Source organism: Neofelis nebulosa, chromosome 10 (assembly GCF_028018385.1).
Source record: "Neofelis nebulosa isolate mNeoNeb1 chromosome 10, mNeoNeb1.pri, whole genome shotgun sequence".
Taxonomy (NCBI): domain Eukaryota; kingdom Metazoa; phylum Chordata; class Mammalia; order Carnivora; family Felidae; genus Neofelis; species Neofelis nebulosa.
The window spans coordinates 65,177,038-65,198,106 of NC_080791.1; the positions used below are offsets into that span (position 1 = coordinate 65,177,038).

At 53.5% G+C, this 21,069-nt stretch overlaps 1 long non-coding RNA gene across 1 annotated transcript in view; it reads right to left on the bottom strand.

Moving 5' to 3' along the window:
- Positions 1 to 340: 340 nt before the first annotated feature.
- The window catches only part of LOC131487432 (uncharacterized), a 32,817-nt gene continuing 12,088 nt past the window's right edge, over positions 341 to 21,069 (bottom strand). Inside the window, exons 3-4 of the long non-coding RNA XR_009249735.1 lie at positions 4,626 to 4,739; positions 341 to 1,161 (exon numbers count right to left, since the gene is read on the bottom strand). This is a non-coding gene — a long non-coding RNA (uncharacterized LOC131487432). The remainder of the gene's footprint in view (positions 1,162 to 4,625; positions 4,740 to 21,069) is intronic.

The window sequence follows — 21,069 nt, forward strand, 5'->3', positions numbered from 1 at the left end:
CAGGGGAGCTCATCAGGTACAACCTTACAAGCCTGTCCACCACCCTGGAGGGGTCTGTGGCGCCCCCTGCCTGCCTCGCTTTGCTACTTCGCAGAAGCCAGCTCACCCATCTAGCCTCTGCAAGCCCCATGAAGTACCTCCCCTGGGGTCCAGCTCAAAGTGGAAGGGCAGGTAATGGAGGGGCAGAAGGGGTCTGGGAGGGCACAGCACTTGGCTCTGATGTGTGTGAGCAGAAGTGAGACCACTGCCCACAGGCCAAGTTGTTGCCCCAGCTCTGGATCCTTACCCCCACCCATCACTGCTACTTGCCCCCCCCAGTCCCCCCCCCCCCACGCTACAGGACTCCAGAGCCATGGGGAGGGAGCAATCTCCACCCTTGAACATGAAGCAGAGAACGGAGGCAGCCCCACAGAGCCTCGCACCCCTAGGAAGGTGTTACCATCTGGGCAGCTGATAGAATACCATTGTTACAATCCTGGCCTGGCATCCTGGCTCCTTCATTTGGCACCATGTAAGTGTAAGCAAATCATTGAACTTTCTTGAGCCTCAGTAGCACCATCTGCAGAACGGGGAGAACAGTTGTCTCCTCGAGGGGTTTATTGTGAGAATATCATCACATAAAGCAGGTAAGTCACTTAGCATCTGCTTGGCTATAGGAGTGCTCATGATTGTTAACTAAAACAACAATAACAACAACAACAACAATGATAAAATCTAAGGATCTAGGGGAGGGCTGGGGCCCACATCTGCTCCCTATGACCTTTTTCACTTTATGAATGGTACCATCATCCCCTCATTGCCTGAGGCAGAAACCTTGAGGTCATTCTAGAGTCCTCTCTTGCACCCCACAGCCAATTAGTTGTAAAGTTCTTCCCATTCCACTTTCTGAGCACCCCTCTATTCCCACTGCCTCCCCTACCCATGCAGGCGCCACGACTTCTCTCCTGGACTATTATAGTTGCTGCACACCGGCTTCCCCAAATCCACTCTTGCCCTCCCCACTGCATTCGACACCCCACACCTGAAGCATATCGGGAGTTCATCACACTCTGATTCAACATCTTCAATTGCTCCTCTTTATTCTGTGCTCGCGTGTCACTCTGTGTGTCCCCCAAGGAACAGTGAGCTCCTCTAGTACACAGCCCTTGGACTTGCACCACTCTGGAACAGAACAGGCTCAATGGATGACTGCTGAGTGAATGCACAATGTATACAGGGGGCCCTTCCTCCCTCCCCTGTCCCACATCTACTGCTACTTAGAGCCAACACCTTGGGCCTGCATCTGACCACAATACATTAGAGGCATGAAGTGATGGCCCATTGCAGGTGGGTGGGCACTGAGGAGTGGGGTGCTGGGGGCAGAGCTACAGAGGCGGGGGAGGCAGAGGAAGAAGAAACAGTGGGCAGGAGCAAGACTGCGAGGAGCCTGGGATGTCTGGTAAGGACTTTGCACTTTACTTTGTAGGTAGTGGGGGAGCCATTGAAGGTTTCAGGCAATTAGAAGACACGATCCGATTTCTTAGAAATATTGCTCCAGGATGAAGGGATGTGGAATGGACACCGGAAAACCAGACAGGAAACACTTCCATTCCTTCACGTAAGAATTGAGAGATGGTGGTGGAGAAGGGGGATCAGATTCAAGAGGTAAAATTAATAGGCTTTGGTGACTGTTGAGTTTGAGGGAAGAGAGAAAGAGAGAAGTGGAGGATCTAGCAGGTTGCCAGGTTTCTGGAGAATTCCCAGACAATTGTGCAACGATAGTGCCATTCACTGGGACGCTAAGTACAGGAGGAGGGCAGCCTGGGCCAGGAGGGGTGGGCTCCATTTTGACCATGTGACACCCAAGGTCAGATGTCCGGAATCTGTTGGCTGTAGGGGTCAGGATGCAGCTCAGGGCTGGAGACAGAGATGCGGCAGCCTCTGTAAAATTCAACAGTGGGAGGAAGCCGAGCACCAGCTGGACTGTAAGGAGGTCTGTTCAGTGAGAGAAAGAGGACTGGGTCGAGACCCTGGGAACACCAGCATTTAGGAGGCCAGTGGAGAAAGGGGAGAGAGAAGGGAGTGAGGAGGAGCAACAAGAGGCAGGAAGAAAGTAGGGGACTGTAGGATCGGAGAAAATGGGAGAAAAAGCCTTCACAGAAGCATGGTCAGTCATGTGGCCCACAGAGACTTAGCAGGAAGGGGAGGGGTTCAAGATGCCTTGGGCAGGGTGCCAGGGGGAAGGCAGACTTAAACAAGATTCTTTTTTGGTAACCATTGAGGAGACTTAAGTGTATACAGTTACTTACAGATTTAAATTTTTATCCTGCCTCCTTTCCCAAACAATATAAGGCAGCTGAGAAAAACGTGATCATATTTAGAGTTGGGGAAGAGCATCAAAGTGGGGCCAGGCCTGCTTCCCGCATGATCCCCTATAGCGCAATTCATTTCAGAGAAAGGTCTGCACTGAAGATGTCCCCTCAGCAAGTACTGTGCAAGGGTCTCCGCCATGGTCTCAGGACAAAATCAGAATTGGATGAGGCCAAGGTGGGGTCAAGACTGTGAAGTCAGGGTGGGGTTGCTGGGCATGCAAAGTGCGGCAGGGGTCAGATGAAGACAAGGGGTGAGATTGGAGGGTCAGGGTATGGAGGTGTCAATTGCATGGAATCCCAATGGGAACAGAGTGTGGTCAAGTGGGGTCAGGACAGGTAGGGCCCCAGCAAAAGCAGGAGGGAGTGGTCACTCTGGGTGGTGACTGTGATGGGAGCTGCCGTATTCCTCGCCCCACCGCTATGTGTGTGCCTGAATGCATATTTGAGTGGTGGGTCTGCCAAGTGCTCGTGGCATGTGTGTGTGCACATGTGTGTGACATGTCCTTTTGTGAGTATGTGTAGGTGTGGAACATATGTGTATATTTTGTATAATGGTATGTTTTCTAAAACCACAGAATGGACTGAGTATTATAATCAGAAACTCAGTACACACCTTTCAAAGATACAACCAAATATCCCATCCCATTTCCTGATAATTTCCCAAGGCCAAAGAACTTTGGAAGCGATGTGGAGAGGGAGGACCTCTCGTTCTTTGTCGGCTTAGAAGGATACATTGATGGGAATACGGCAGGGGGTAGTTGGTAAAAAATGGACCTCACCCCCAAGTCTGGAATCTTCCCACCCTGCATCTCACCTTACTGAGTCCAAACTATTCTCCCACCTAATTCAGCATTGGAGTGAATGCTACTGCCTCAGCACCTCTCTTCCACACCCCCCTAATCTATCTCCTTCCTTCCTTCCTTCCTTCCTTCCTTCCTTCCTTCCTTCCTTCCTTCCTTCCTTCCTTCCTTCTTTAACTCAACAAATATTTATGACTTGCTTCCAGTATCTGAAGATACAAAGATGAATAGAACTCAGACAGTGACCTCCGGGGGCTGGTTATCCCTCAAGGGAGAGAGTTGGATTAACAGAGTATCAGCCAGGCAGTGACTAAATATAATAGGTGCTCAATAAATACATATTGAACGAATGAGGGAACATAGTAAGTGTAATAATAGATTATAACAAAATAAGGGACAGTGATAGGAAAGAAAAGAAACCTTTCCTCTTCCTAGAGATCAGGGAAGGCTTCATGACATCTGGTGACAACCAGATGAACTTGTAAGATTTGACTAGGAGCTTATAGGTGGCACTGAGAAAGAGCGCTGAGCAAATGTCAGCACGGCCAGAGGATAGGCAAAAAGGAGCAGCCGAGTGTGTGTGTTAATTGGCACAGCTAGGGCCCGGGGCATGGAGACAGGAGGTGGCAGACAAACTGGGGAGGAAGCTGGCACTTGTCACAGAGGGCAGTGAGCAATGCTTTCTCCCGAAGGTGGATGGGGGCTCTTCCAACCAGTCAGGGGGGCAATGACCAAGCAGGGGCCTGGTGAAGAGGAAGCATTTGGGTGCAGATCTGTGGGACCCAGCTGTTGAACAAAGGGCTGTGGCCTAGAGGTGGTGGCCCATATTCAGAAAGGCCCTGTGCTTAGGGTTTAATGCTCTATCGTTGCCATCTTGAAATTCTCAGAATTTTGAGTTTGTGTTTTGTATGTGAAGCCCGAGGGGACAATGGAGCATGTGCCAAGGGCCTGGAGCACAGTCCAGCTTCCAAACCTCCTGGGGTGAATTCTCAGCCTTCTTCTACCCCTAGTGCCCTGGGTAGGGCCCCCTTGTTGCCTCCCTCCACTCCAGGGGCAAAAGAGGGCCCTATTCCGAATTGGCCCTCACCCTGGCCGTGTTCTGGACACAGAACCGGGGAAGGCCAGGTATGCATCCCATGGCTTCTTGGGCAAGGCAAAGTGGCAGTCATCCCTGCCCGCCCTCGTCAGCCAGGGTCAAGAAGAGTCTCGCATTTAACTCTATGGTGGTGGTCAGGGTGGGGGGGTCTCTTGTCCATCCCTCACACAGGGATAGGTCACATCCCAAATACACCCTGCCTGGGTTGTCAGGTGGCAAAGGGCTTTTTAAGTTTGCACAGGGATGACAGATGAGGCACATGGGGTAAGAAACAAGGCAGACCCTCTCCTGACCATCCCACCTTTTGTTCTGGCTTCATCTTCCTGGTGTGGTCACCGTGGGGGGTGATCAAAAGGCAGATATATCAGTGTTACTTACTGCAGATTTCCGGGGAGTTCTTTATGCCTCAGTTTCTGTGGATTTGTTTGTTGACAAAGACGATCGTGCCTGCCCGTGGCTTCCATTACCATGAGGACCTTCACCAAGGTGCCCCTAGGAGTTAAGAGTTGGAGGTCTGGCTCTGCTGCTTATTCCTTTTGGGAAGTTGGGCAAGTTACTTAACCTCCCTGAACTTCGGACCCTTCATCTATAAAAGGATAGTAATACACCAACTTCATGGTACGGTTATGAGGATTAAGTGAAATTAAGAAAAAGTTGCTTAGTAGAGTGTTTGACATTGAATGGGCTATTGGACAATAAGAAGAACTGTAATAATAACGACCACTTGTATTGTACTTGCTGTGTGCCAGACGCCACCCTAGGGTTTACGGGCATCAACTCATCCAGTTTTCAGCACACCTCGTAAGGTGGGTCCATCTTACAAGAAACTGAGGCACAGAGAGATTAAGAACTTGTGCCAGACCACACAGCCAGTAAATGGAAGAAGCAGGCTTCTAACCCCTGGTCATCTGGCTCCAGGGTCTGTCTTCATAATCACTGTTCTATTCTGCCTTGTTTGTTAAAATAAATGCAAAATAAGATGGCAGGTGTTATTTTTCTATTTTTTTAAATTATTTTTCCTCACACCCATGCACGAGCTCCTATACTTATCAACACACACACATGCACACATGAGAACTTGCCTCCTGGGGCAATGGAAGATCATCCCAGAAGGTGACTTCAGGGGAGCGTGGGCCCTGTAGAGAACTCAGGGCAGACAGAGCCAGGTTGCTCCAGCCCAAGGATGCCCACTCCCCTCCCACCAGGCCAGCAAGTTATGTGAACAGAAGCCAGAAAACAGAGGACGGGGCCTGGCTCTCAGCCAAGCTCACTGAACATATTGAGTGGTCCCTCGTGTCACATGAGGCCAGGCTCAGGCAGTCCTGTCTCCCATCCATGAGAATTGGGTTTTCTAGTTCCAGAAGGCGGAGCAAGAACAACACAAGCCCTCATTACTTTGTGGTGTGACACAGGACAAAAGGACTGAGTGTGGGCTTCTGCTGAGGCAGGAAAAGGAAGTGACCTGGTGTCTCTCTGTGTCCCAGCTGCATGGTCCTCTGGCCCTCCTTCTATACCTCCAGGAACAGAGACCTCACTGCCCTCTGAGGTAGCTGTGATGTCATTCGTCAGCATAGCACCACAACCCGCCCGCCTGTAGCTCCCATCCTCTGAGCCTACCTGGGGTCCTTCTATCACACACTCGGAGCTCAATGACTCACCTGCTCCAAGCCAAGACCCTCTCTTGTTCCTCAGGCTCAGACCACCTCATCAGGTCACCCCTGCAGCCACCAGGCCTGGGATGGAAGACACATGGTCCTGAGACGATGGTTTGGTTTTGTCAGCAAGAGCCAATTTGTTCAATATTCAGGAATTTTGCAAGTCAGTTCTTAAACTACTGGGAGCTTAAAATCTGCCACAGTGGAAGTATTTACATCAAGGAAATTGGCAAACACTACACATTAGGGCCCGCTTTCCCCTGGAGAGCCAGTGTGCTGGCACGCCACACCGTGGAGCCCTGACTCTCATGGGCCAAGGAGGATGCCCGGTGTGTGTGTGTGTGTGTGTGTGTGTGTGTGTGTGTGCTTGTGGGAGTGTCCATATGTATCTGTAGGAACATACATGTGTGTGTATGAGACGCGTGTTTGTGCATCCCTCTCTGTGTGTTTCAGGGGCTGGCAGTGGGCTCACTGACAACCAAAACTACCCAGGTAGCAAGAGTGTCCCAATGTAGGAAAAATGTCCCCCAGAGGTCTTGCAAGTGGCTCAGACCTGTGACCACGCAGGGTCTTCCACCCAAACCCGGGGCGGGGGCAGGGGGACTCAGGCTCACCTTAATCATATAGTAAAGGGCTGGGACTTCTGAGCACATAAACCCATCAGCAGCCCCAGAATCCCTGCAGCTGGTCCAGCAGCCACTTGTTAGCTCTATTCATAAACTATGTTCTGATTCAGTTGGTTGTTCTTTTTTGTTTTAATACAGAAAACAGGGTTGGGTGACTTTGCAAAGTCTTAAGTCTGAAACAGTTAAAACAGCAACGACGGTAACAAATTACCTGAGGTTAGTAAAGAGATAATCTTTAGCTTTTCATGTAAAATAATGTTCATACCAAATCCAGAGCAGACCAGTGAGAAGGCACGACTGGGGGGGCGGGGGGCTGGTTACTACGGCAACTCCAACCCAGTGAGGGAAAAGACAGTCTGTAAAACAAGCTGTGGCTCAGTGTCCTACGAGGGCTGGGACAGCCCTGACTCTGTTGGGCCAGGCACTTGTGGAAGGAAGTCAGGGCTTTTTCTTCTCAGTCAACAGAGGCCATCGGGCTGACCTGGGTGCACCCGAAATGAGAGGGCTGACAATTAAATAACACGGTCACTTCCCCATGCTGGCCACGCACAGGAAATGCTCTGTAAGTGCTGTGTGCTTTTTTTTCTTTTTAGGGGCCTTTCTTTCTTCCCCCACCCTTTCTTTCCTAGATAAGGACTAGAGATGTCTGTACACCCTGGATCCCTGGGATGCCGGTTAGAGCCCAGAATGGGAAGATAATGATCCAGGTCCTTCCTCCCTTCTTCCCTGAAGGTCTGAGAGGGAAGGACTTTGTTACAATGTCCCCAAAGGGGGGAGTCTACCTGCACAAGAAGTGACCAAGAGGGTAAGGACCTCGGGCCAGGACCCACTCACTCACTCTCTAGTTCTAACTGGCCCCTCCATCCGGGAACTCTCAGAAGAGTGGGTGGTGGACTTTCTGCGTGGGACCCCTGCTGACCACGGGCTGGACCAGCCCTCCTGGCCACAGCAGCTGTCCTCAGCAGCATCTGGAGGAACTTGGCTCTGTCGTCAGTCCCTGACCACCCTCGGGGAAACAGCCGCTGTACCCCCTGATGGGGGCCCCCTCAGAAGGAGTACCCAGGAACCACAAACTAGAGGCTCAGCTTCCTGTGCCTGGTTGGCTGCCCTCTGGTGGAATTCTAGGGGTTCCCCGGAGAGAACTCAGAATGTGGGGGGTAGGGAGGGGCAAATGAAGATATTTAACCCAAGCTCTGTTGTTATCTGCTTTGCATAATAGGCTTGTTTGTACAAAGACTTTGTTTGAAGAAAGCGTTCAGTTACTTTTTAAGAGTTGCAAATCATTGGTTTAGGAGCAGAAATTTCATTAGGTAGGTTGGTTAATAACCCTTAGGGGATTCCATATGGTGGAGGCAGGGTGGGGAGTTGCATGTATTTTGTGCAAGATTCTTGGGGGTTCTAATTTGCCCTGAGAGCCTAGTGGGGTCAGAGAAGCCTGAGCCAGGCAGATCCCATGGATGGGACGAATCATGTCCTGGGTCCCTGCACCATCTTCCTCTGCCTGGACATGAGCCCAGAGACCTGCCTGCCTGTCCTGTGTTTATCTGGGGTGTTATCTCGGTGGCCTGGGCCAGGCCCTCCTATGATTACAGCCTCCGTATGTTGTGTTGGGGAGAGGTGTTTGCATGCCCACCACACCTCAGCCCCATTGCCCTCTGGTGTGTGCCTCTAAGAGGCTGAAGGAGAGAAAGGGGCGGGGGGCTCCCTTCAACCCAAGGGGACAGGGCATCTTCTCAGCATCCCTTGGGCCAGATTCCTCTGACAGAACAAGGGAAGGGGGACTCTGGAGAAGGTGACATGGCCTCTGGGATTCCCCAGCTTCCCCCAGCTATCCTCTTGGTTCAGGAGTTGGAACCTAATGGAAGGGGATCCCTGAGTGAAAGGGAGGAAAAGAGGCCTGCCCTGGAGGAGGCTGTGCCTCAGGTTGGTCCCACACCTGGAACTGGTATGCTGAGGGGCAGGGGTGAGGGGAACTAGACAGGAAGGCCCTAATCCCAAGACTGCCCTCCCCTCCCAGGGCCTACACGCTTTACCTGCCCCTCCCACATGCAGACCCTTCTCCCAGGCACATTCTTCCAGCTCCCCCTGCTTGACTGTCCCAGGATGGGCCCATGATCTTCTCCCCCTCTACCCTACGCCCTTTCCACAGACCCAGCCAGCTCACTCCTGGCCTGGTACAAAGTTTCCTTCTCTGTTCTCCACCTATCCCTGTGCAGCTCCTATGTACCTGCCCAGGTGAGCCTGTGCCTTAAGCTGGGTCCTCTAGGGGGCGGCAGAGAGAGTCCAGACTAAGCGGCCAAAGAACCCTCTTCTAAAATTTTTTTAATATTTATTTATTTTTATTTTGAGAGAGAGAGAGAAAGACAGCATGTGAATGGGAGAGGGGCAGAGAGAGAGGGAGACACAGAATCCAAAGCAGGCTCCAGGCTCCAAGCTGTCAGCACAGAGCCCAATGCAGGGCTCAAAATCAAGAACCGCAAGATCATGACCTGAGCCGAAGTCGGACACTTAACTGACTGGGCTACCCTGGCGCCCCAAGAGCCCTCTTCTAGATGCATTTCTATCCCTGAATTCCTGGGTGCCTTGGGACAATCCATTGCCCTCTCTGGGCCTCCATTTCTACATTTGCTTTTTTGGGGAGATGACTCCCTGTTGGACATACATCTGTGGCTGGGCTGCTGCAGAGAATCAAAAGAGGAGGTGGAGAAGTGAGTGTCCAAGCTGCCAGGGAGGAGTGTCAGAGGCTAAGGGGCAGTGGGGGGTGGGCACCATCTGTGTGCTATGGGCAAGAGGGTGCCATGGCTGAGAACCTCCCCCCGCACCCCCCATCTCCAGGATGGCAGACCAGCTTCTACACACAGGCCAGGGAAGCATACTGTTGGTGGATCACGCTCGTCAGGGTCCCAGCTCCGGGCACTGGGACCTAAGAGCAGAGAGTGCTGTGTGCCTGCAGGAGCCGGGCACCCCTGGGGCCCACATGCCCATGACCACCTCTCTCTCTGCCACTTCTATCTCGGTTTTCTCAGCACGGTCTGACTTTAGGACTAATAGATTTGGGATTTCTCTTTGTAAGAAATACAAGCCCAGCATATGGAGCTGGGAGGTTCCTAGCCCACCCAGATGCCCAGGGTCCTACATTCCCCTTCCCTGGGGAGGGCTGGCATTTGGGCTTAGGGGACGTGGTTGGCCCTGCCCAGGAGGGCTGGGAAGTCAAGGAGGCTGGAGAGGCCTGGGCCCTGCTCTGGCCTCTGCCAAACTGCGCTGGGGAGGCCCAGAGGGGTTTATTTGTTTTTTTTAATTATCATTTTTACTTTTTTTCTCCTCATGAAAAAGTTTTAATATACACAGTAAATTAAGCCCAGAAAAAGGGAGGGGGGGCACATTTCATCTTTAATCTATTTACTTCTGAATATTTAACATACAATTCTGGCACCAATCACCAAATTTAACTGGAAAATTACTCACTAATCTGTTTGCTTATTTGGAATAATTGGGTCGGCTGCCAGCGCGAGGATTTCCCCCCCTGTTTAATATCTCAGTTAGTAGTCCAATTTCAGCTTGGCGGCATAATTACTCTGACAGAGCTGTAGCCACGGGGCCTGGGAGTGGGGCTGCTTTTAAACCGTAAATTATGAAGGATTAGCATTTATGAATTTTAAATCAGGGCTGGGGTAGGAGACACTAAAGCTGCTTAACGCTGGGGAACAGCAGCCTCCACTCAGCGGCAGAAGCCGTAACCCTTCCGCTCCCAGGACGTGGGAACCCAGGACGGGGATTGGTGACCCAGGAGGTGTGGACACACAAAGGACAGGGGGGCAGGGGAAGCTGAAACAAGGGATGGAGCCCCTGGGGGTGAGAGAGCCTGGGAGGGAGCAGGGCAAGGGGCTTTGGCCTCCTCCCCTTTCCTGTCCAGTCTGTGGGGAATGGGGGGAGCAAGAGTTCAACTCCCATTGCCCCAAAGGCAGCTTGGAGCACAGACTCAGGAGTTGGGGTCAGCGCCTGCAGCCCTCCGCGTGCCAGCAACCTAGAATGTGAGCATTCTCAAGAACCCCCCTCTGGCCCTGAGCCAGTCTGACCCAAAGCTCTCTGGCTCTAGGTGAGACTTCCCAGTGTGCCCAGCGCTGGTGAGCTGCAGAATGGCCGGCGACACTCCCCCAGGTTCGTCACTCTCAGTTCTTGCCTTCCAGCCCACTCTGCCTCCATCCCCACCCCAGTCCCCTCTCGCATGCAAGGGCCAGGGGACCCAGCTTGGAAACCAGATGGACCTGGGTTTGAAACCCAGGTATGCTCTTTGTGAGCTGTGTGACCATGGATAAGTTACTTAACCTTTCTGAATAGCTCAGCTAAATGAAAACAGTAATTCCTACCTTGCAGGTGGCTGGGAGACAGTCATCAGATACCGTGGGTGGAGTGCCAGGCACAGTGGTTGGCACATGGCAGGTGTATATTGGAGCAGCTCCGTGCTCTTTAGGGTCTCCTCAAACTTGAGTCTGTGCCCTGCCTCCACTGCCCTCTCCTTGTGCTTCCTCCCTCATAGAACAGGGAAATCTCAGCCCCTGGCCATTCAACCTGGCCTTATGGCGGGTGCCAAGGGTGGGTCTTAGGCTTCTGTTGGCTCAGGGACTGATGGTCACTAAAGCTCTGACTCTGGAGCCAGGTTGGCTGTACTTGAACTCTTACTCTGTCATTCACTAGCCGGGTGAACTTGAACAAGTTATTTAGCCTCTCCATGCCTCAGTTTTCCAATTTGCAAAACGGGAATAGTAGCAATAGTATTTTATCATAGCGCCGTTAATAAGGTTTAGTGACTTAATTACTGTGTTCAGAATCACGCCTAACACACACAGTAAGCACTAACCGTGGTAGTTATTTTTATTTATCATCCTTATGAGGAAGAGGACTATTGCCCTCTCTGTGGAACCTGCCTGTTGTGAGGCTGCAGGTTGACTTCTCCTGGGCTTGGGGCACCTCCAGGTTGCTCACAAGAGTAGAAGGAAAGGGGGCAGGATCTGAGTGGGTAGAAGAAGGCTACCCAGAACCTCGCTGAGGACCAGTCTGGACCATATCACTCTGTTCAGGAGCAAGCAGGCCTTACAGTGGTCAGACCTCTACCTGTCCCATCTGTGGGTGATGGGGCCTTCCTGTGACTTGCAGCTCTGAAAGGGCCTTCTGAGGCACCTGCAGGGGCAGATCCCCAGGGTCCAGGCTAGCTGCACAGGCAGCAGATACATGGGGGACAGGAGAGAGGGCAAAGGGGCACGTTAGCCCAGAAAACCCCTCTGCACGGACCAGCCCTCCTTCCCAAGCTGGCCAAGATCTCTGTCCTCCAGGGTCCCCAGGCCTGAAGTAGTGGGGTAGTGGGTGGCCGGGGAGGGGTGAGGGCCACTTCAGGCATCCCAGCATGCAGGGTGAGCAGGCCGGGCTGAGTGGAGCCCAGAGGCCTCACTCCATGCCTCCAGGACTATGGCTCTGGGCCCACCCTTCCCATGGCCCCGAGCCACACTCCGTGACACTGTCCTAGACCATCATGTATACAGGTGACAAATTGCCTACTGTGAGTACTCTGGCCCTTCAGTTCCCCTCTGTGGACCTCATTTTGCACATCTGAAAGAAGAGCAGGAGGGTCTAGGGGTCTGTGACTCAAGTTCATGGCTCATCATCTCAGCAAATAGACACAGCATGTCACTCCCCTGTTCTCTGCAGAAGAGGTCCCACGGTCCACCCACAGGTGCAGGCTGGGGGCAGTTTGGCTTTCTATGACCGTCCAACACCATCCATGACCTCAGGCTTAATGACAGACCAAGGCATAGCCTCAGCTCCTAGGCGCGGGTTGGTGGTGGGGGTCCTGGAACAACGTTGCAGCCCACACAGGGCCCCACAGGCTGTCACATGGTTTGGTGCTCTTTCTAAGGCTGGCCTGCATGATAATTTGCTTCAGCAAATAAATCCTTAAGTATTCCTCCTTTTACTTCCACGGACCCCACACCATCGTCTCCAGCCAGCTGGCCTTTCAGGGCCATGATCCGGGGCCCAGCGAAGGGGAAGGTAACTGCAGCAGTACTAAGTAAGGCTAGATTCCCGGGGGCCCAAGATTTCTGGCCCGGCTGGTCTGCAACCACGCTGGGATGCTTGATGGATGGGAAGTGCCCAGTTTGTCGAGTCCTTGCTGAGCTTTGTGATAACTCATTATATTTCTTTCTTTACAAATTGCCCCATTAGTGCTCTCGAATTGAACAGAATCATAAAGCCAGGAGCACCCCAGCCTGAGCTGAGCCTGGGCGGTGAATTACCTGTGGCTGGAAGGCCTGCATTTGGGGGAGGAAGCTGGGGGCCCGCTGGCTGGAGCAGGCCCTACATCCTGCAAGGGAAGTGGGTTTGTTTTCTTTAAACTCCAGAGAATAAAAGAGTTCTAACCAAGTCCTGCTGGATTTAAATAGCAAGATCTGCCTCACTGTTCATTGGCTTTCAAGCTGGGGGCTCTGATCCCTGTTTGAGGGGTTAAACTCTAACCCCATTAAGCCATTTATGGGAAGCTGACCACCAGGGAGGGAGGCGGCCCCTCTTCCTGCAGCCTTCCTAAAGCCCACAGGTTCTGAAATTGGTTGTCACTCTCAGTCAGAGGATTCTAAACAAGTAGGCGCTAATCCCCTCTGTTAAGGAGATACTTATTTTGTCTGAAAAACTTCAAAGAGCCCATGACAGACACTCAAAATCAAAATTAGCATTCCAATGAGGATTTAAAAAATAATAATTCTTACAGTTCTGCTGAGGAGAGGAGAGGGGAAGTGACTGGCCAGGAGGCTGGGGAAGGAGGGGCAGCGCCTTTCATCTGCCCACCCCGAGGGGCTCTGGGGATCTGCCCCTGCTGGCTGAGACACTGAAGCCCCTCCACAAAGAGGCAAAGCCTGGGCCCTGGCCTGGGCCGTCCAGGGTGGGCAGGAAGTGACAGCTGCCCCCAAGGATTGCACAGAGAAGCCCAAGGCTTAGGGAGGAAGATGGTTCCTGAGCTGCAGCTGAAGCCAGCCAAGTGGACCCAGGGACGCCCCAGGGCTGCCTGCCTGAGGGTCACAGTGATGTTCCCCACTCTGATCCGGGACCTGCAGGAGTACAGAGAGGCTGACAAGTGTCCTGGGGCAGCTCAGTGGGCGGCAGGCCAGGCGCCTGCCCACATCTTGGCCGCAGCCACTGCAGGATCCCAGCACTCCCAGCAGCCTCCCTTCCAGAACCCAGCGAGCCTCCTGCCACTCCCAGGCATGACCCCTCCCTTTGCTGGACCAGTTCCCCCAGCTCAGCCTCACCGTGGCCTGTCCCACCAGTCCAGGAATCCTCTCTAGTCCTCTTTTACCTGTCATGTGGGCATTTCCATCTCTCAAGGGACCCTCTTGTTCCAGATTCCAAATTCCCAGGCCATGAGGAACCCCGTCTCCAGACAGGGCACTCTTCTCTCCCAATCTCTGTAGCCTCTTCCTGTCTGAAGTCTCCTGCAGGGCCTTCCTGGGCCTCCCTGGGCTTCTGGGCCAAATACACCACTTGCTCTATTGGCTCCTGCTTGGGCTTCCCAGGAAGCCAGGGGGCAGCACCTATCCCCTCCTGTTCCCCTTGGCCGGGTTGCCCAAAATCTGTTTGGTGTTGCCCCCTGCAGGGAGGAACTAGCACATGAAGACTGTTAGTGCAGGGGTCATGGAAGTTCCAGGGACTCAGTGTTCCTCTACTCCCCTGGTACACACTGCTTTTCTGCATCACACCCCCACCCCAACCTGCCCCTACGAAGCTCTCTCTCATCTGCCGAGTCCTCACTAGCACCTCTGCTCTGCTCCAAGGCTGACCCAGAACCAGATTCTGTCTGCTCTTGGGATGCTTCCAGCCCAATGGGAGATCCAAGCAGCAGGACTAGTCCATCACGGTGTAAAAGGTGTGAGCATTTGACAGGGGGATCAGAGAAGTCCATCTGGGGGCTTCCCGAGCAGCTAGGTGCCAATGAGCTTCAGTAGAAAGTCACCAGGTGGAGGAAAGAACAGAGCCTTCCAGTAGAGACAGCAGTGTGCAAGTTCGGGGAAGCCAGAGAAGCTTGGGAATGAGACAGAACCCCGACTCTCAGTTCAGACAAGCCCAGTGCCCCTTCCTTATCCCTAGCCCGGGTCCCCAGGCTCTGGATGAAGAGAGAGAGAGATCTAGCTTCCTCTCGGCTCTCTGCATTGTGAAGACAGCTAGAAGTTGGCAGTTTGCAATCTGAAAGAAGGCTCTTTCATGCCAGCATGCCAACCATGCTGGCACCCTGACCTAGAACTTCCAGCCTCCAGAACTGTGATAAATACATTTTTGTTGCTCCTAAGACACCCAGTCTATGGTATTCTACGACAGCAGCCCAAACTGACTAAGACAGACTTTCTTGGGGCCAAATGCAAACCAGGCGTTGGGATAAAGTCCCCTGACTCCAGCTTCTGTCCCTCCCACAGCCTTGCTGGATCCTGAGGGGGCCTAGAATACTGAGACAGAAGACCATGGGCCGGGGCTAAAGACCACCATTATGCGCTGGGTCTGCTGCTGACCTCCCTATACACGGCCTTAGGTGGATCAGGACTGCACTGAACTTGGGGCCCCTCCTGGCCCTGCCCTCTCATCCTGTTGGCCATGCAGAGGGACAGATATCTCCTTTTCCTGCTCCATGCCAGGCACCATGTTGTGCATGGGTGCAGTCTTTCCCCAGAGGAGCTTGCAGTCAGGATGGGACAAACATCCACACAGTGTGGCAAGGTCTACCCGGGGAAGCACATGGCACTGTGGAGGCATTGAGGACAGGGTTTCAGGGGGAGAAGGGAACTAGGTCTGGGAAGAGGGGAAGAAAACCTGCTCGGAGGCCCCCTTCTGCAGCTGTGACCCACCCAGCTTCTCAAAATCCCAGCACCCCAGCTATCCCTGATGTGAACAGCCCAGGTGAGGAGAGCCGGCTAAGGAAGCATGACCCCAGCCCTGCCCACAGGCCTGCTGGGCAGGCAAAGCCCAGTCTTGGTGGTGGCTGCTGCTGTGTCCTCCTCAGCAGAGCCCCAAGGGGCCTAGCCTCAGCTCTTCCCCATTTCCTGCAGGCATTCCAGACTTCTTTTGGGCTAAACTGAGTCTGCCTATGGGCCAAGCTCGGGCAGGAGAGGAGGACTGAGTCCTGCCTGCCAGAAGCCGGGAAGCGACAGCCCAAGGTAGGAGCTGGTCTGCCTCCTGGGCCAAGGTTGGGTGGTAGCCTGTAGGGCCTGTGGGGCCTCCACTCTGCAGTCAGGGCTTATCTGCCTCTTGCCCCCACCTGGCCACTAAGCCTGATGCTGGTAATGAGCATCTCTTACACCACCGTGGCTCAGAGGAGGCCTCCTAGCAGCCTGGCCTTGTTCTCATTGTCCTGCTCCAGCCCAAATGCACCAGGCCCAGGCCTCAATCATGATCAATGGGCCGAGGATGTGCTGACAAGGCACTTTCATCTTTTCTCAAGGCCGGTGTTTGAACTTCTCCGAGCAAGCGGCCTTCCCAAACGGGCCTGTCTTCTAAGAAGGCGGCCAATCTCCTTTCCCTTGCTTCCTAAGCAGGCTGATCCTGAGAGTTATTGAGGCACAAAAAAGGAGACGTTCAAAGGCAAATCTAAATTACCGTCCTCTTCAAACTGGGGAAAAGTCTTATTAAGTCACCTGCATGTGAATCCCGGCCTATTTCTGTCTGCAGACCTTTCTTCCTTTGTGCCACATAAATGGACACATCTTATTGATTTTCTTTCAACCTGGATCACCTCCATAGCTGTGAATATGGGCAGACAAATCCCACTTCTTCCTCGCCGGTGGGGCTGAGGAAGAATGGGGGTGGCAGCCACGCGGGCCCAGCATGCCGGGGAGGTGCCGCACCCCTCCTCACCGCCCCTGGGTGCCTTTCCACAGGCCTCAGCAGAGCTCCTGAGAGCCAGGTCTTTCCTCAGGGGCGCCAGGGGAGGCCCCGTGGGCCTGGGGAGCTGGCAGATGGGGCCTAGCCAGCCCTTCCTGGGTAGGAGGGCAACTCCAGGGACCCCTGAACTTGCCCACCTCTGCCCTCAGCCTGTTAACTCGTTTTCTGTGTCTCTGACTGCTCAACCTCTGTGATTCTTCCACCCCCAAGCCCTTGCCACTTTGGTCCCACCATTCCAGCCCTGACCTCCTTGTGGAACAGGGCACACATGCTTCTACCTCAGGGCCTTGGCAGTGCTGTTCCCACGCTCAGAAACTTCTTCCCCCAGACATCCTCAAGTCCCCTTTCCTCACCTCCTTCAAGTGTCGGCTCAAATGTCAACTTTTCAGTGAAGCTTTCTTGGCCACCCCACTCAAAACGGCACTCCCCCCACCCATACTGCCCAGATCCCTCCCACGTTTTATTTTTCCACACAGCACTTATTACAACTGACATATTCTGTGTTTTACTTGCTTTATTTTATCTCCCCCATTAAAATCTAAACTCCGTGTCAACAGAAATTTTCGTAGAACAGGCCCCTGCGTGAGGGTGTTTCACCCCATCAGACCCAGCTGGCCAACATCCTCCAGGCCCTCAGCTGCCCTCTACAAGCCCTTCCCAGAGGATGGATCCTCCTGTGGGGACCCCAGGGCTGCCGCCCACCTCCCTCATTATACCTCTAAACTGGGCAAGTTGGTGTACTAATTACTATGCACTATGGTCTGAATGTTTGTGTCCCCCACCCCCAATTCATATATGGAATTTCTAATTCCCAGGGTGACGGTATTAGGAAATGGGGCCTTTGGGAAGTGGTTATACAAGAGCTTCCTTGCCCCTTGTATTGTGTGAGGGCACAATGAGTCAGCCATCTCTAACATGGAAAAGGGCCTTCACTGGAACCCGACTGTGCTGGCACCCTGATCTTGGCCTTCCAGCCTCCAGAACCAAGAGAAATACATGTCTGTAGTTTATAAGCCACCCAGTCTTTGGTACTTGGTATAGCAGCCTAAGTGGGCTAAAACACTGTGTAAACCACCCCGGCTGGCTGACGGGAGCCCCGGAGCTAGGGTTGGCTCTCCCGGCATGGGTCCCAGCGTGACTCTCCTTTTATCTCCTGACCTCAGTTTTCCCACATGCAACATGGAACCTGAAGACCCCTCTGTAGGCCTGATAATCAGAGCCCCTGGCCCATTCTGGGGAAAATCAGAACCAGCAGCTGGAGGCACTTAGACTGATCTAGGGTCAGTTCTCATCTTTGGGCTGCTCCAGGCCAGGCAGGTAGGTTGAGAGGCTGGGATGGAGTAGAACATTGGGGCCAGGCCCAGAAGGTTCAGGTAAGAGTGTGGCAGTGAGAGAGACACCCCAAGTCATGATTTCATCCCCCCCACCCCCAACGTTCTCAGACCCCAAATGAACCACAGGCAGGCATTCAGGCTGTGAGGATTAGAAGGCCACCAAACCTGACCTCAGTCCTCAAGGAGATTTTACCGATCAGTTCTTCATGTTTGGGGTGGGGGTGAGGGGGGATTGGCCAGGAGTCTCTGACTCGGGACCCATAACCCTGTGATCTTCCCTTCTCCTATTTTAAATGTGCTGAACAGAATCCTGGTCATGAGCTCAGCCCCAAGGCTGACCCTGTCGCTGACACTGACCTTGCTGCCAGGCCCGGCCCAGACACCTCCTGCCCCAGTGGACATGCTACCCCCCAGGGCTGCCAGCCTTCTTGCTGAGCTGAGCTGCAGGGAGCATGGCTGCCTCCCCACATTCATCTCCACCAGATTTCAGCCACCGGCCACGCGTGTGGCAGCTCCACCCACAGTGACCCTCCAGTCTCCAAGAGGCCTGTTCCTCTCCGTTAGGCCAATCGGTGATTCTTACCTGTCTGGTCTGCCTAGCCGTGACACCAGATACAGCTCCTCCCCCATCCTCCCTGCCCTCATCTTGACTGAGGTGTGGTCCTCCTCTCCCCAGGATGCCTGCAGTCACTTCCAAACTGGCCTCCCTGGTCCTGACCCTAAACCTTGGCGTCACTGGGCTAGGAGGCTGGGGTCCGGCACACAGCTGCCAATGACCTTTCTTTAAAAATCTGGTCCTTTATTTCCCTCTTGGAAAGCTTGCATTGCCCCAGGGCCCCTACTAGGCCACAAACTTTAAGAAGGCACTCACTCTCAGGGCTGTGCAAGTGCAGAGTCATTCTTAAAAAGCAGTGCTTCTGTAAATCTTGTGCCAAAGGGGCCCTGCTGGACTCGCCCTAGTCTCAGCCCTGCATCACCCTTAAATCCAGATAAACTCCACATTCCTTCACTTGGCTCAAGGTGCCACCACACCCCAGCCCCAACCCTCTCCTGCCTTGTCTCCTACCCAATCCCCAATGCCCCTGTACCTCACCACAACAAAGGCCCTGGGATCATTCACCTAGAGGCTCCCCCACTTCTGGGTTCCTGTACCCTCTCCCCTCCTGGGCCTGTCTCCTTTTAGTCTTCCAGGCTTCACTTGGCTGTCACCTTTTCCAGGTAAGCCTCTTTGGCCAGGGTGGGCAAGGGGTCTCCTCTGCTCCCAGGGACCCATGGGAGGAGCACACGGCACTAATCCCATTGCACTACCTTTGCCCATTTATGCGTCCCTCACTCCCAATGGGCTGACTCATCTTTGAGGGCCAGAACAATGTCTGATTTCTCTCCTTTTCCAGCTCAGGGCCTGGCCCAGAGTAAGCCAGTACGTGTCAGATGGATGAAAGACTAACCCACAAGTGCGCAGGCTCATCAAAGAATGGGCTGTCAGCCCCGGCCCCAGCACATGAGCCCCACTGAGAAACCCCATGCGTCTGCTTGCTGGGGAGAAGCAGACAGACAGATGGAAGCAAGTGAGGCCTAGGAATTCTTTGGGGAAGGAAGCTCATTTCCAAACGGTAGGCATACAGGCTATGGGAAGACAAAAAAATTTCTCAAAATTAAACCAAAGGAGGGGTTTGGGGAGCGATGGGGCTCCGAGGGATTTATTAATGCACGCCTCCGAGTGATTCTTCCTTCTGCAATCCAGGCACTAGGTTAGCACTGACTTCCAAATTATATTTAATTGGACAATTATTCAAACTGAAAAACCTGCACAGAAAACGAAGGCGGTCCTTAATAAACACCTTGTCTCCTCAGCCCCAAACAGGCAAGTCGTTTACTGACCCAAGAGGCACAATTTTGTCTTTGGTAAATTTATTTTGAAGTAATTGCCGACTCCAGGAGTAACCATTTTTCAAAGGGAAACTTGGCTCTAGCCAGCAGAATAATAAATTGTTCCCTGACCCGTGTGAAGCCTAATCCCATTAGAAGGATGTGCGCTTAGAGGGTGGACGGTGGAGGGCGGCGCACGGGGAGGGCTGGCTCTGCGCACAGCACCATCACCCGGTCTGGCGGATGGGAGGCTCCCGGGATGTCCAGGGCACAACCACCGGGAGGAGCCCATACTTTCTCTACAGGAGCAGCCGCAGGGCTGGGCCGGGACGTGTTACCCGGCCACGCTCACCTGTGTCCGGGAGAGAAGTCTCCAGCCTCGCCGGGGCAAAGGGGTGGGGGCAGCCCTGGGCACCGCCCCACTAGGCTTGATTGCAGCCCGGGAGCCAGGCCTCTCCCCCGCATCACCTCCCCCGACCCCGCCACCCCACCCCACTGCGGGGACAGCCCTTTCCGCTCTGCGGCCCGGCCCGGGTGCCCCCAGCCAAACCGCCCCCTCCCCACCGGCCAGCGGGGTTGTGCGGAGGAGCCGGCAGGGCAGGCGGACCTTCCCAGCCGAAGGCGCGCACGCGCGGGCCTCACCTTGTTGAGCAGCTGAGGGCCTTGGGGAACCTGCTTTAATGAATAGAAGTACGTTTATAAATAGCATATCCATATGCAGATGAGCACCTCCAACAGCCTGGAAACAGACTAGTCTCTGATCGCTTCCTTTTAAGCAAATACAGTTTATAAAAACTGGGGTCTTTTTTCAGGAGAGAAACGAAGGGACTTTTCTTGATTTGCCAAGGGATTCCAACTTGGTTTCCTTGAAGAACAAGGTCCCTCCCTTCCATGAATAGTGTACCTCGGTGCTCTCAAATCTGTCTTTGGCCTACTTGGTAACTACCACAGGTCTTTGTTCTTAAGGCGGATGCATCCGGGTGCCTACTACAGTGCCTGCTCTGAGGTAGTGTTCAATAAAATATTGTTCATAGCTATGACTCCTGGAGAACCCGTCCTCTGGAGAAGCCTCATCAGTTCCTTCGTGCAGCCTTTCTCCAGACCTTGAGCAAAGTAAAGTTCACAGGACATCAGTTGGAAAGACCCTCAAGTGTGATCAATTATCCTCTTCCCTCTTTTTCTGGTCAGAGAGACAAACTTTGAGAGGCTGAACAGTGTCCCAACTTCGGAACAGATCCCAGGCTGAAGCAGAGGTGGAACCTGGGTCTCTCCTGCATCCAGGCCACCTCCCAACACCAGCCTGGCTCCACTCGGAGTGGTAACACAATCAAAAGAGCCCTAGCAGTGAGCAGGTCCTCCCAGAGCACCTCTGGCTACCCACGGCTTCTTACAAAGAAACCGAGGCTCCCAGAGCGAGACCCCA